Raw genomic sequence first — 14951 nt, forward strand, 5'->3', positions numbered from 1 at the left:
TGGACTTTATACAATATATATGACGAATATGTGGGTCAAATTGTGTATTATATAATATTAATTAAGTTAAATAAATAAATTGCGATCTGATTCAAAATCAGATTCAATTCCATAATTTGTGTAATCTTTTCAATGTTTCTAGGTGGGTATGTAAAGTAAAACAAAAAATTTTGAAATTTCTAAAAAAATTTATCGAAAATCAGTCCTAAGCCTTCTTCATTTTATTTCCATAGCTTTATTTATGGCTTAGTTATTGCATTTTATGTGTTTTCGGTTTTCGGGCGTGGCAGTGGTCCGATTTTGCTCATTTTCGAAAGCAACCTTCCTATGGGGCCAAGAAATAAGTGTGCCAAGTTTCATCAAGATATCTTAATTTTTACTCAAGTTACAGCTTGCACAGACGGTCGGACAGACAGAAATTCGGATTTGAACTCCACTCTTCACCCTGATCACTTTGGTATATATAACCCTATATCTAACTCGTTTAGTTTTGGGTGTTACAAACAACCGTTATGTGAACAAAACTATAATACTCTCTTAGCAACTTTGTTGCTAACAACTTTGTTGCAAGAGTATAAAAACGGAACGTTAATAGCTAAATTTTCTCAAAAATATCTCGAGATCAATTAAAAAAAAACAGTTTTAACCTATATTTCATACCACGTATAGATCGTTACATATGATATATGAAATAGTGGATATTTTTTCTTACCGAATTCATTGAGTTAAATTTTTGTAATCTATTCCCAACATAAAATAATAACAGTTTTTGATGAAATACATTTCCCGTTTCGTTTTAGTTTTTCTAACCTCACTTTTTGAAACGATAACTACGAAAACAACAGTGACATAGTTTCGTTTGCTGCGACAAACCACTTTAAATTTCTCTACGAATAATATTCGACGACACATTTCTCCCTCCATCCAACCTACGCCGCCACTATCACTCTCCAGAGCAGTTTACGCTGCTCTGCAACGCCCATAAAAAATGTTTATGCATCAAAGAATAACAATTTTATTGCACTATATAAAATTTGAGTGCGGAATAATGGAGCGAGCAACAGGGCAACAAGTGGCCGAAGTAGTAAGTAGGCCCACTAGAGCTGACAGAAACGGTTATAAAATTCGCGCCACAAGCGAGAGCTTGCAGCATAAAAAGTGAAATACTCGTATATATAAATCTGCGCATAAATGCCAATATGTATATAGTTTGTGGCAGTTAACGCATATATCTATCTGCAGCAGCGACAGCAAACACCTGTCCACCTGTTGCAGCACCACATGGCGTATGTGGAATGTATAAGTGCCCCCTCTCCCCTCAAATTCAGGGAAAAGCGAATGCCAAAGAGTTTATGTGCGTGTTGGCGATCTTATCGCTACCGACCACTTGTTGCTTGCCACATGCATGGGCCGCAACATGCAACATACGAGTTTCTAAGTACTTGGCGTTGCTGAAAGTTGTATTCGTTGTTGTTGGCGCGTTAAAGCTTTTCTCTATTGCGTTGCTTTTGGTTTATTAGCATGCGCGCTGGTATTGTTTTTTTTTTTGTTTTTGTTTTTGCTTAGCCGCTGGCTGCCCCTTTGTGTGCGTATAATAGTTATTGATTTTTATGGCATTATGATTATTCCTTGATTACCGGCGATTAACCAGTAACTTTCTGCTTGGACATCGATACTTCGCTTGAGTGCGTGCGTGTTGTCACTGGTGTGTTTTATACCATTCATGATGATTGATGGTATATCAAAATTAAAAATATTTTTTTTTAATTAAAATAATATTTTTTTTATAAAATTAAAATATTTTTATATATTTTTTAAATATTTTTTTTTAATAAATATTAAAATTTTTCTTATAAAAAAATAAAAAAATTAAATTTTATAAACTTTTTTTTTATAATTTTTTTTTATAAAATTAAAATTTTTTTTTTATAAAATTAAAATATTTTTACATATTTTTTTAATATTTTTATTTTTAATAAATATTAAAATTTTTCTTACAAAAAATAAAAAATTTAAATTTTATAAAATTTTTTTTTTATTTAAATTTTATAAAATTTTTTTTATAAAATTAAAATATTTTTATATATTTTTTAATATTTTTTTTTAATAAATATTAAAACTTTTCTATTTAAAAAAAAATTATAAAAAAAAAAGTTTATAAAATTTAAATTTTTTATTTTTTTATTTTTTATATTATATATTTTAATATTTATTTAAAAAAAATATTAAAAAAATATATAAAAATATTTTAATTTATAAAATTAAAAAAAAAATTATAAAAAAAAGTTTATAAAATTTAAATTTTTAATTTTTTATAAGAAAAATTTTAATATTATTTGAGAAAAATATTTTTAAAAAATATTTAAATATTTATATTTTAAAAAATATTTAAAAATATATATTTTCGAAAAAATTGTTTAAATTAATAAAATTCCATACCATTTGTAACCCAATCGAAGCCACTGACATGCTTCTCTGTCGCTTTTGTTTAAATTTTCATTTTATTTATTTTTGTTTGTTTTCGTGTGTTGTTATCTGAATTTTATTGACAATAAAAAATATTGTTGATTTCATTACGACTTTGTGTCGTTCATAACTTCACCAGCAAGAAATTATTGCCAAAAATTTAAAACTTTAATGGCTTGCTGAGCTATGGCAGTGAAATACGATACTTTAAGTAGAAACTTTTGTCAAATTTCGATTTAAAACTTCCTTGTTTTTCGATGAAAGCTTTGAATTTATAAAATTTCGGATTTTGTTAATTTTTTTTTTTTAGTTATAGTCTATATAATTTTTATGTTTCGATATTTTATCTTAAAACTCTTTATGTAACTTATATCCTCAGTGTTTGAAAATGCTTTATTAAAAAAGTTACAGAAATCGTTGTGGCAGAAATATTATATTTGAATACTATTTGTATTTGCTGGACTCAACGAAGGATCATGGTTTCTGAGAAATTCCGTAGAATTAATAGTTTACTAATATTATGAACTCAAGGCCTTAAAATTTGTGAAAATTAGTGTATGTTGGGCATCAGCTCTTATAGTATTTTTATTTACCGAAGTATACAATTCTACTATGGAAAAAGTAAGAAGCAGACAGATAAAGTATCAATGAAAGGTTGTCCAACCACTTTTGAAGTGTTCTCAGACAAGAAAAGTATATTTGACCGCCTTCTTCCTTCATTTAACCTATGAGGTGGCTTCAATTACAAATTTTCATGTGATTCGACTACCAAACCTTCGTCACCATATGTGATGATGAAAATGATTTTTCGAGATTATTTAGTTTGACGGCTATCTCTCTGAGAAATGTTATACCGTAAAAAATCCAATATATAATACCTATAAAACAAACTATTCGTCGAATGGTACTTATTAAGTATGTGTTTTATGAAAAATATTTAAAAGATTATTCAAATCTGGTACAATCTTTAATACATCAATCACAGCGCCTCCTATCGTGTTATTTAGTAAACTACGCCGACTAAAGACGGAAAAAGGTAACACTGACACCTTCAAGACCAGTCAAGATGAAAATACATATAGTAGATATAATATATTTCTAAAGGTTATCTATCGTCTTCCTTCTCTTAGACTTTACTCTCCATGCTTTACACTGTTTTTATGAAATCTTAAAGCTTCTTAGCTGTTTCTTAGTATATTCGTATTTTCTCTATATAGATATACATATATATTTTTCCTCTAAGCTTTATTATTCTTTACTTTAAATCTAGTCTTTCCACATGGTTTTCTGACTGCACTGTCTACTTTTTATTCGAATATTTTCTACATTTTCATTAAATGTAATTAACAACTAACAAACTTGTTTTTTTGCTTAAATAATCTAACAAGCATCTCGACAAGTAGATTCGCATATCAGAAACACCATCAATCACATAATAACAACAAAATTAATTAACAACAAATGCGAAATTAATTCTGTCCATTATTAGAGAGAATACAGTATATTTTAAAATTGTTTATAATAATTTATATATAAATTTAAAGATTTGATTTTTCCGAATTTTTGGGTCCGATCTAGTTAAATAGAACGGAATTTTGTAGAAACGGATATTTTCTCTCCAATATTATAGTATGTTATTTCGACCATCATTATGTACTTCTTAAGATCTAAAATCATATATCAAATACCTTATCAAAACCTAAGACTCTGCATAGTATTAAAAAATCTCCAAATAAGGTCTTGAAATAAACTAAAGTCTGAGATCGGACCAAAAGTAACTAGTTGTACACTCAGCCTTTCCCACTGCGAACCACTATAGGTTATGCAAGCAACTCACACTCTCTGCCACTAAATTCAGCACATAAACTTTAAGATATCAGATAACCGGTAAACAGCTTCCAACAAGCTAATCAGCTGAGCACTCAATAAAACAAAAAGCAATGAAAGTTAGACAATAAATTGCAATAAAATGCATTAGTTCGGGAAAATACGACAAGTACACAGACGAACATATGTACATACATATCTACACACGCGTGCAAAAGTGGTTTGTTACGCCCAGCGAGTGAAGTGAAAAAAAAGCCAACAATAACAAGAAATAAGAAAAAAGTAGTCAATTAACTGGCAAATTACATAAAACGCTGGTGGCTCACAAATTAACTGATTACCCACCAAAACATAACCTCAATAAATGAATTAAAAGCCAAAAAGTAAGAGCGAACAGCGGGGAGTGGTAATAAATTGCTTGTGTTGTCCGTCGTTATAAAGGAAAAATTAAGTAAATAAAGAGGAATTGAGACAAAACAAATGTGTGTTAATGTGAAACACGCTTGTCAATAATGAGGCACAAAAAAGTGATGGAATAACTGTGTGGAGTAAGTTGAAGTGGAAAGAATCTTTAACATAGTTTTCAGTTAATACGATGCATGCCACATATGATTACTCTATAATAACAGTAAATATCGTTTGCATTCAGTATCGATTACAATACCAATTATCGAGTTTTATTGAGGACTTTGTTGTTATTGATGTACGTACTAGCTTATTAAAAACTCCGGGATTTCTGTGAAAGTAACACTATTTTCCCATTCCGAATAGGAGTTCCTTTGACACGAGCCCGATTTTCAGAGTATATAAGACAATTTTCTTCTGAAGAGTTGGAGCTTGAAATCTTCTGGATTATACGATCTGATCCAACTTTAATTTAGGTCTAAACGAATCCAAAAGATTATCTAGTTACTATTACATACGTAATATCCGAGAGAATCATTCATAAATTCTTAAGCATTCTGCGGTGTTCTCTATAGTGCGTATCCCTGGTTTAATGAATGATTTTTAGCATTGTATATTCTCATATTCTTTCAATAGCGCTTGGATCTCTTTTACCTGAATTGTCATATATTCTACAATTTACTCTCATATTAAATGCATAAAATGGCGAATCTCGTTCTCACAAAGTGTCCTGATAAAAAAAATTCCAGTTTCCCATATTACTTTTCTTTCCATATGTTTTCTGCTCTCTATCTAAAGTTTTAATTTAGATATAAAATTTCATTGTTTATCTCGATTATTTACTATTTATCAAAATATTTATCGAAATATCTCTAAAAATATTGATCGGTTCGGGATTAGTCGTAACAGTTAGGATCATGGTAGGAGTTTCAAAATATTTGAAAGATTTGCTTTTTAAATGGATTTAGGTTAGGTTACATTTTCTCGAAGGGTTTCAATAGTTGTATTTTCGGGTAAAATATGGTTGATGAGACCATATCTGGATCTTAGATGTAAATATTTATATCTGGATCATCTCTAAAGCGATTTAGATGCAACCATTTGTATGGTTTATCCGACTTTTTAGTTTAAGTTTTTAGTATATAGAAAGCTAAAGTTGAAGATAGAAATAGAGATGGAAATAGAGATAGAGATAGAGATAGAGATAGCGATAGAGATAGAGATAGAGATAGAGATGTGATAGAGATAGAGATAGAGATAGAGATAGAGATAGAGATAGAGATAGAGATAGAGATAGAGATAGAGATAGAGATAGAGATAGAGATAGAGATAGAGATAGAGATAGAGATAGAGATAGAGATAGAGATAGAGATAGAGATAGAGATAGAGATAGAGATAGAGATAGAGATAGAGATAGAGATAAAGATGTGATAGAGATAGAGATGTGGATAGAGATAGAGATAGAGATATAATATAGGATAAAGATAGAGAATGAGACTCAATTTACTTCTCTCTATGAGAGGTGCCTGGCTATTTTTGTTCTGAAAAAAGTATTATATTCATTACCATTAAGCTTTCAACTGATGATTTCTGTCTAATAGAGAAGGAGATAGAGATAGAGATACAAATAGAGGTAGAAATAGAGATAGAGTTAGAAAGAAAGCTAAAAATAGAGATAGATAGAGATAGAGATATAGGGATAGAGATGAAATAGAAATGGAAATAGAAACAGAACCAGAATAAAGCATAAAGGATAAACATAAAGACAGAGATAGAGATAGATACTCAATTTACTTCTACGAGGTTCCTGGCCTTTTTTTCTGAAAAAAGTATTAATTACAATTCAACTTTCAACTGTTGATTTCTGTCTAATTGAATTATAGACGGGAATTTCTATATACAAAATGGCATATTTTCATATAAATTCCTTACTTCCCTGCAGACAATATACAATTATCAGCGTGTTGTACCCATTCTTGTGACCATATGTCTAAAAAATTATATATTGCATCACATGTTGATATTCAACAAGTAAGTTCGGGTGTAACCGAGCATTTTATAATCTCGCAATTTATTTATTTAACTTTATTTACATTATATTATATATTACACAATTTGACCCACATATTCCTCATATATATTGTATAAAGTCCATCGAAAGTTGGAAACCCTAATATTAGGCTGGAAGCACCGAGGTCCTCGTGTTCGATATATGGGACCTTAAAAACCTATGGTCCGATTTCGGCGATTTTTAGAATAGGGTTGCCACACTATAAACATAGTATTTTAAGCAAAGTTCTGCACCGATATCTTCACTAGTGTTTACTTTATATATTGTAAAGTAAACGACTTAAATCGACTTCTAAGTTCTGGTATATAGGAAGTAGGCGTGGTTGTGAAGCGATGTGGCCTATTTTCACAACATATCATTGGGATGTAAGGAAACTATTACAAACCAAGTTTCATTGAAATCGGTCGAGTAGTTCCTGAGATATGGTTTTTGACCCATAAGTGGGCGACGCCACGCCCATTTTCGATTTTGTAAAAAAAATCTAAGTGCAGCTTCCATCTGCCATTTCTTATGTGAAATTTAGTGTTTCCGACGTTTTTCGTTAGTGAGTTAACCCACTTTTAGTAATTTTCAACCTAACTTTTGTATGGGAGGTGGGCGTGGTTATGATCCGATTTCTTTCATTTTTAGACTGTATTAGGAAATGGCTAAAAAAACGACTGCAGAAAGTTTGGTTTATATAGCTCTATTGGTTTGCGAGATATATACAAAAAACCTATTTGGGGGCGGGGCCACGCCCACCTCCCCAAAAAAATTACATCCAAATATGCCCCTTCATAGTGCGATCCTTTATACCAAATTTTATTTCCATAGCTTTATTTATGGCTTAGTTATGGCACTTTATGTGTTTTGGGTTTTCGCCATTTTGTGGGCGTGGCAGTGGACCGATTTTGCTCATTTTCGAAAGCAACGTTCCTATGGTGCCAAGAAATAAGTGTGCCAATTTTCATTAAGATATCTTAATTTTTACTCAAGTTACAACTTGCACTGACGGACGGACGGACGGACGGACATTCGGATTTGAACTCCACTCTTCACCCTAATCACTTTGGTATATATAACCCTATATCTAACTCGTTTAGTTTTGGGTGTTACAAACAACCGTTATGTGAACAAAACTATAATACTCTCTAGCAACTTTGTTGCGAGAGTATAAAAATGTTTGTATGTATGTACCCCAAAAATTTTTCAACAGCGTGACCGACTGACTAAATGCTTAGCCTAGTTGTAACGTTACGCTTTAGACAGATACTACTAACTTAATGTTTCATGCTTTGGCAGTAGCTGCTACAGTATACAGACATATTTGTGTGGATATGTGTGTATGTGTGTGTCTTTATATGAAAAACCGTGCATGCGATCTAATATTAAATTAACAGCATGTTGTATAATTGTTCATAATTATAACAATTAAAATAATGCCAACAAAAATATCAACAACAATGCGAACAAGTATAAAAGACAATAGAAAATTGTATAATATTAGCCACGCAACTTGAAAGAGGCGACGCTAGAGAATATATTTATGCCTCTGTATATATATGTGTAGTATATGTATATAGAAATAGATATATATTTATTTTTATTTATATTTAACTGTGTATATTTTAGCGTATGCATTGTAATAAAATAGTAAAAATACGCACAGGGAAGTATTTGTGACAACAATATTTTTCTTTCAATTTCTTTTTGTTGTTGTTGTTGTTGTATTTACACATTTTCCACAAACTAAGCCTGTGCACCGCATGCAGTGGCACGATTTACGACACAGCGGCAGCAGGAGGCGGGCCAGCGGAGGCCGGCGGTTGCACAGCCAAGCAGTGAGGCGTGTGAGCCGCATATTGCGACGTGTGGGTGCAACTACTTATGAGCAGTCATCAAATAATGTGCCACGCATGTGTATGCATGTATGTGTGCCACAAAGGCAATAAAATAAAGCAGCAGCAGTCGAAAGAAGGAGGAAGATTTCCCTCGCAACGCTTGCGGCAGCTGCGCGTAAAAGTGAAATGCTGCCAACACACCAACGCCACAAGGCAGACGCATACTGGCTGCATGAAAAGCAGAGAAGTGAAATGAATGCACATATTTATGGGTATATATGTTTGTATGTATGTATAAGCGCATTGAAAAATGTGAGGGAAACACACGCGGCATTATGTGAATGAAAACGAAATGAGCGTGCAGGTAGCTGCAATAGAAATGGAAAGTCTTATTGTCCGCGTGAATGCATTCTACTTGCCTTGCTGCTTCTTTTTTCGTTCGCTTTTCTTTCACGACAACAACAACAATTGACGTTGCATGCAAAGAATTTAAGCCGGCAAAGAATTCAGATTATCATGTTTACATGTGTGTGTATGTAAATGAGTTTATTTTTAATAATGAAGTATAAAATAGATAATTGCAACGACTGCACTTTTATCTGGTTGGACGACGACGGATTGAACACACAGACATATTTATATATACATTTGCTTTGAACTTCATTTGCTTTCTTAGGACTGTTGGCACTCGAATGAGATGGCTTATTGAAAATAGTGCGGGTTCAATGAGTTCATAGCTTTCAATTCTACAGCTATGTATCAAGGGAAAAATTAATTATATTACATATACATAATAAGTATGATTGAATATTTTCCCAATGGTCAAAATAGAAGAGTCTTATAATGATTTCGGATCACTTTAGTATTAAATTTATTAGAAAAGTAGATGTGGTTATCTTAAGACCATCAGTATCACAAATTTCTCATTAAAATAATCCCACTCGGTCCTAATGTACTTGCTTCCCCATTTCCAATACTCCAATCTCCGGAGCGTTTTCGAAAATGTATTTTACATTTCATGAAGATCTTCCATTAAGAGGTTCGTGGAGTGGTTAGTGGAAAATGTTGAAAATATTATCCAAAAAAACCAAATCAATCCGAATAATATACTTCCATTAGAAGTTCCGCCTATCAGGCCACGTCAGCCTAAATGTAAAACTTTAAACGCGTTTATCTCAAAACTCAATTTCTCAAATCGGTGGACACGATTTCTCGAAAAGTAATTAAGCGATTTTGTTCAAATTTTGCACACATCTTTCGAATAACGCTATCTAGATACTGAATGAAGTATTTTTTTATTATTTTATTGTAACTATTTTTTTCGAGCCAATATATTCTGAAAATTTGACCAAAATAATGAGTTTTTTGATTAAAATTCTGTCAAAAATTCAAATTTCAATATTTTCTTTTTTCCTTCGTTCTTTAACTAGATTTATCCATTAACTATCGAAATATTTTTGGTTTATTGATTTTGGATGAACCAATCATGATGCCCAACGCAAGTCCTTTTGTTTTTGAAACACGTTGTGGGATATGTGATGCCAACGACTGAGTTTTCAGAATTTGTAGATACAATTTTAGAAAATACTGTGTAAATATGTATCTTTGATATGCTGAATGGTTTAAATGAAATATATGATTGCATATATTTAAAAAAAACATTGTAAAAAACCTTATTTTTAGCCTCTTAAACCCACCTATTGTCTTCTTCTACTTAATATTTCGAAAACACTGACCTTTTATGCATCTTTTTGATTTTGTAAGTTCTCAAGAATATTATATTGGCTGAGACACGATTTTATAGTTACTTCATAGCTATAGAAGAGTTGAAGATTCTTCATACAAATACTGGAGATGGAAAAGTATTTTTTAACTCTAGAACCTTATGTTGCGAAAGAGCGAAACAACTCAATATTGATTTCGTTATCTCGAAAGGTTAACAATGAAAACAGCTCATGTGTTTGTTGTATTGAAATCAAAAATCAAAATCACCTTTTAGGTGAGATGATAGAATTTCATCATCTATAGAACCGCGACCTACGGTTGCATAGACTAGACTATAGCAGTGTGACTATGCTAAGTTCTATGATCTCTTCGAGATAAAGATCACGGCTTTGATCATTATTTTTTGGTTTGTTGGATCTCATGTTAATATTACAAAAATTATGAAATTCCAAGAATATATTTTATCTTAAAACTTTCATTTCAAGTATCAACTACATTTACTTGGGTTTACGTAGATTTTGTTTTACTCTTGCAACATGTTTTCAACTGAAGAAAATGCTGGGGAAATATGTGAGAAATGATTTTCTAGAAGCTTGATTGCATATACATTATCACTCATGGTTCGGGCTGGGGTAGCTTACAGAGGGAGGACTCCTGTTTGCTTTGTAACAAAAAAATGGACTCGGAATACTACATTAAGCTGCTTGATGAAGTGCTAATTGATTTCGGAGAGGAATTTATTGGACAGAATTTAATTTTCCAGCAAGACAATGCTGCAATCCATCGTTTAAAGTAAACAATTGATTTCTTGCTGTCTCGAAATATAAATTTTCCCGATTGGCCTGCAATTGGTCCTGACCTAAACCCTTTGGTCCACGTTATCAGCCAAGGTTTTCGAACAGGGATGGCAATTTGATAATGTTAAATGCCTCAGAAATGCCACTGTCGGACAATGGGCAACAATTGATCAAACCGTTTTCAATGGAGGTCATACATCTTATTAAACATTATATTTTTCTTTTAAGTATTAAAAATATGAAGAATAACCAAAGTGACTTTATACTTATTTCGTTCTGTAAATTTAAGTTTTGTTCAGAAAACTTGTATAATTTAATTTATTTTCCAAAAACTTTCTATAACATTCATTGAATTAAATATTTATTAGAAAAAATATAAATTACAGGAAAATTATAATTATTTCATTCATTATTGAGCAAAACGAAGGCGGCTTTATAAATTCTTATTCATAATTATTATTGAATACTCGTTAGAATAACGAATTTCGATTCGCCATTTTTTACTCGCTTAAAATTTCCAGGTGCTAGCATTAAGCGTGTTATCCATTCGAATTCAGTACTGGAGAGTAAGTAGCTAACTGATGAAAGTTATATCACTTCTTTCAATGCAATATATAGTTCATTAGTACAGTATATAGGATTTATGTGAGTTGCTTCTTCGATTCGTCACTATCCAAATTTTGGCATAATAAAGGCAGTTGCTTTATTTTATATTATTTTCTCTTTGAAATGCAAACAAATGTTAAATTTATCATTTGGTAGCTAATAATATTAAAGAGATATTTATTCATTAAAATTATATAGATTTATAACTGATTATCTTATCTATACAATCTATTTATAAATATGATGTATGTATTTGAACCAAGTTATGAAATTTTATACAAATTAATACCTTCAACAATAAATAATTGAAGAATCGTAGCTTTCTTCTTCAGATTAAAAAGCTTTTTGTCATCGATACGCGCTTTCAAAGCATCTCTATTTATAAACCAAAGTATTGAGTTACACAACCCAAGTCATTTACATAGCTACTTTCTAGCTAACTACCGCGTGTTAGTGCAATCAAGCGCTATTCATTGTAGACTATAAAAAATGTATTTTTTTTTAGCCTTATTAAGCATTTAAATCCATTAATGGTAATTTTATTGAATGAGTCTTAAGCGGCGCATGCAGGCCTATAAGTCAATGATTAGCATATCAAGCTTTCAGCTAATTATAAAGGTCAAAAAAGGCAAGCGACCGATCATTTTCACTCTCGCTGCCATGCTCTGTCACGCTCTTGCACATTTTCCACTCTTTCTCTCTCTCTATCTCCAACAATTACTGCTACAGTCGCGTGCTGCAGCTCAGGAAAATACTAAAAATATTCATTGAAAATAGCATACAATAAAAAATGTCCAACTTTAGTTGTTGTTGCACATCAATATAAATTTTTATATGCTCATCAGCATTAATGTTGGCACGACAATAGACTTCATCAACTCAACTCAACTCAACTCGACTTAACCTCACAAGCGAATCACCCAAAGCGACGATAAATTGTATGCGATTAATCGCGGCCATCGTAAAAATTCTTTCAGCTACTTTGCAACATTTTTCTTTTCAGTCAATAAATGTGGACTCTTCTTTTTGTGTTTTTGTATTTGTTGTTGTATTAATAGTTTATGTAATTTTTTGTTGCTTTGACATAAATTTTGAATGACGCGATTTAGGCGCCAATAAAAATGCTTGAGTTTAATATGAACAATTTCATTCAGTAGTTTTTATGTTCATGAATGTGATTGTTGTTGTAAATACTACAACTAATTTTGTTGGTAGCAGCATTCGGTATGAGTTTATATTTGTAATTAAGGGGAATTTTATGTAATTATTACGGACTGAATGCAGTGAATTCCGTGAATTTTATTTGTCATTTGAATTTTTATTTCAAAATTAGACGACTTTTATCTGTTGCGAGTTGCATATTACAACTAATTGAGTATTTGAATGAAATTAGATGTATTTGTATGGCATATGACATAAATTAAGAGTTATCAATTTAAATTAAACAAGTAAGGAAAGGCTAAGTTCGGGTGCAACCGAATATTTTATACTCTCGCAATTTTATAAAGATAACACACAATTTGACCCATATATTCGGTATAAAGTCCAATAGAATAACGAAAATCATCATATATAGCGTATGAGGGTTGAGGTAATTCCTAAACCGATTTCATTCGTTTTCACCACCAAGGTACACTATATTCAGGACTATGTATGTATGTATGTATGTGATTGACGTTCAACCGTTTAGCCGGTTATAGCCGAATCGATGAGAGCGCGCCACTCCTCTCTTTCCTTCGCAGTTCGGTGCCAGTTGGAGATTCCAAATGTAATCAGATCGCTCTCCATCTGGTCCCTCCAATGGAGTGGAGGCTTTCCCCTTCATCGGCTTCCTCCGGCGAGTACTGCATCGAACATTTTCAGAGCTGGAGTGTTTTCGTCCATTCGGACAACATGACCTAGCCAGCGTAGTCGCTGTCTTTTTATTCGCTGAACTATGTCAATGTCGTCGTATATCTCGTACAGCTCATCGTTTCATCGTCTGCGGTATTCGCCGTTGCCAATGTTCTGAGGACCATAAATCTTGCGCAAAATTTTCCTCTCGAAAACTCCTAGTGTCGTCTCATCTGATGTTGATATCGTCTAAGCACCACAAAGCAGGACGGGAATGATAAGCGACTTGTAGAGTTTGATTTTGGTTCGTCGAGAGAGGACTATACAGTCACTTAATTTTGCTAAGATATCTCACATATTAACTTATATATACGTAATAAAGCCCACCGTATTTTTTAAAAACCTACAATTGAGTATATGGGAGCTAGGAGAAGTTATGACCCGATTTTAATAATTCGAAAACCAATTTCCTCTGAATTACATTAGATTATCTGAGAGATTTACCCATATTTTCGGTTAAAATTTACGCTTAGGCGCTAAGTTCACCATGTTCGATTATCTGAGCCTTGATAAGTTATAGTCCGTTATCGAAAATTTTTTCACAAGTGAAGCCACGGATCATATACATTATTTGTGTAAAGTTTTATTTCGTTATCTTCATTGGTTCCTAATGTATATATTATAAAGTGAAGGAACGAGATGGAATCCAAAATTGAGTTATATAGGAAGTAGTCGTGATTGTAAACCTATTTCGCCAATTTTCCATCCGTGTTATCAGGGTGTCAAGAAAATTATTATGTATCGAATTTCATTGTAAACGGTCGAGTACTTCCTGAGTTATAGTTTTTGAACCATGAGTGGGCGACGCCACGCCCATTTTCCATTTTGTAAAAAAATCTGAGTGGAAGCTGCATTCTGTCATTTCTTCTGTAAAATTTAGTGTTGCTGGCGAACTCACTTTTTCGTTAGTGAGTTAAGGAGGGGCTAAGGTTTGTTTCGTCGAAAAAAGACCTTTTTTCATGAATTTTTTAAGAAAAAATTATTGCTGTAGGTTTCTTTTACTTATTATTATATGAAAGTACAACATTTGAAGGAGACTTAAAAAAAAAGTTTTATCGAAAAATAGCGAGGAATAACGGATTTATCGTCGGTCTGCAGGCACCTCGAAAAAAAAGTTGTTGTGCGGTGACCAGCCTACAGCATCACTGGATCATCCGAAACCAAAAAATCAAAATGCTTTCTTTAGTTTATTACGAAAAACTCGACCTATTTGTTATTGTAAAATTGTTAGTAATTCAAATTTTTGGAAAAACTCGACGTCATTCGAGAGCTATGTATATGTAGAATATTTGTTCAAAAATTTCAAAACGATCGATGCAGTAGTTTTTTCTGTAGGCTGGT

The sequence above is a fragment of the Zeugodacus cucurbitae genome, chromosome 4 (assembly GCF_028554725.1).
Source record: "Zeugodacus cucurbitae isolate PBARC_wt_2022May chromosome 4, idZeuCucr1.2, whole genome shotgun sequence".
In the NCBI taxonomy this organism is placed as follows: Eukaryota; Metazoa; Arthropoda; class Insecta; order Diptera; family Tephritidae; genus Zeugodacus; species Zeugodacus cucurbitae.